Raw genomic sequence first — 2496 nt, forward strand, 5'->3', positions numbered from 1 at the left:
CTCTCTCTCTCTCTCTCACTCTCGGCAACCGTGTGTTATTGTCTGTCCATTTATATGCCCCTCCTCCACTATATTTTCTGATCTGTCTCGCAACTTATCAGTCTCACTGGTTGTCTGTCTGTTCGATTACTTATATCACATTATCTTCACTATTGGGCTATTTTTCTGTCCGTCTTGTCACGTACATTTGACTGAAAGTCAACACAGTAACCCAACATGTCATATGCCCACGACCAGTAATGTTCGCGTTGATGAAAGGAGATAAGTCAAAATCAAGAAGAAAATGACACTTATAACCTATTGTGAATGGTTTTTGACTGTATTGTTCTGATCCCAAATTACCTGACCATGTACTTTTTGCTGGCAGAGAACAAAGGTATAATATTTTTACAAGATGGGAGAAAGCAAAAGGAACTTCTAATGTGTTTATTTGCGTGGACTCTTGATTCAGGAAAGCCGAAATACAACTTTTCACAAAAGTGAAGGTAAAAGATCTCAAACGCAAAGTTATGACAAATACAATGTATTTTGCTCTGCAACCGAAACTAGGGCGGATTGTATTTGGTTTTAGATTGTAATAAGGGAATAAAATGGGATTGAAAAAGGTATACAAAATCCAATATGGCCGCCGTTACCATAGCAACCGATTCACAATATACTTTTTGAACTATTGATTTAAAATCCCCAATAACACACGATGTCCCACAGCAAATATGGGCACTCTAGACTCTAGACCTTGTAATGGCCAAAATAGACCTCAGGTGCCCCACCAGCCCTTAAGGAAGCATGACGTCAACCTGCAACACAGCTTTTGGGACCTGAGAGGAATATACATAGATCTAATGAATTGATTACAGAGAAATCTCGGGACACGGTACAGATACAAAAAGAGAAGAAGACAGAGGTAAAAATGCCGCACAAGAGAAGTACTCTAGAGCGCAGAAACATGTTTAAAAAGCCACAAAAAGACAAAACCAGCTACATGTGTGCCTGGAACGAATAGAGAAAAGGGCTGAGCATGCAGGCGCCAGCAGCCACAAGGGGGTTGCTCATCAGATCACAAGGACCCGTTGCAGCCAGTAGAGCAAACGTGCAATATCAGTAAAGACCAGCAGGGAAATGCATGACTCAGCTAACCCAGGGACATCTGACTAAACAGCGTGGAGGCTCTCGTGGTCTAGAGGTTCCGGTATTCGCCTCTCCTTCAATAGGTCCCGGGTTCGAAACCTGACGGCGACGGATACTTTTCTTTTAAAATATTGTCTCCTTTCACCTCCTTTCCTGCTCTCTAATCATGTTCTGTCGATTGCTTTCGTTTTCACTCTCTGCCCCCTCCTCTGGGATCCTGACTCTTTCTGCAGCTTTTCAACATCTACTCCGTGGCTTCTTCTAACTGCTGCCTTTCAGTCACACCCCTTATCTTACGGTAGGAAAGATCAAACACCTAGCCTTCTCAAGTAAGAGCAGAAAAAAGGAGGTCCCGTTTGCATGTTGCGAACGTTAAAGATCCCTTGGTGGTCGTAAAATCGATAAGGGTAGGCTTCAGCCACCACCCGGGCAAAATTCAAGATTAATTCCTACTAAACTGAAAAAGTTTAATGTGTCCAGCGCGCTCATATGACCCTATGCAGTTTGAGAGCGCCGTAAAACACCCCCACCACCCCCCCGCCCCAAAAAATAAAAATAAAAAAATTCACAAAATAATCTACCAACCATGGGACAGCAGAATAGATCGCGTGAACACTATGACCAACTGCAGTACAGACCGCCTCCAGTGGGTGGTTTGCGGGTGCTCTGGTGTGGTTTGCTCCTTCTTTTCTATCAAACATCTCTCCTCCTTCTTTTCTGTGTAGCGTGTATTACCCTCTTGTAACACATCTATTCTTCGGCACTTATGTGACCTTATTGTGTTGCAAGTGTCGTAAAACTCTTACTAAAACTAAAAGACCGCTTCCAGATAACTTCCCAGTAATTTTCCGAACCAAAAAAAGACCAAGGAACACCAACCTGTATAGAAGGAATAACCAAGGCCAACTACAGAAAAAATACCCAAGGCGATCAAAATTCTGTAGTTACATAAAGTTGCAAGTCTTGATCTCGGCCTCCCTCCCCCGCCCCGAGGTCTTGAGAAAGCACATTTAAAAATAGTAAAGATTACAATATTTGATATACTATTGGTCATAATTTTTGGTACACTAATGATCTAATGATTACAGCCTCAGAGCTTCTTTCGGTTATTCACAAATCAATTTACAGCAAATCTATTTCGTGGGTGGTTGGCGGCTTTTCTGGTGTGGCTTGTTCTTTCTTTCCTTCTAACATCTGTGGTCTTTATATTTCCTGTTATTTCATTTCTACGGGTATTCTAATCTCTCGTAGGACCTTGAATCTTCGGCACTTAGATCTATATGATCTTTTTGTGTTCCAAGTGCAGTAAATCTCTTCGTCGGCATTGCTTTTCTCTCTCTCTCTCTCTCTCTCTCTCTCTCTCTCTCT

The sequence above is a fragment of the Aplysia californica genome, unplaced genomic scaffold (assembly GCF_000002075.1).
Source record: "Aplysia californica isolate F4 #8 unplaced genomic scaffold, AplCal3.0 scaffold00002, whole genome shotgun sequence".
Taxonomy (NCBI): Eukaryota; Metazoa; Mollusca; class Gastropoda; order Aplysiida; family Aplysiidae; genus Aplysia; species Aplysia californica.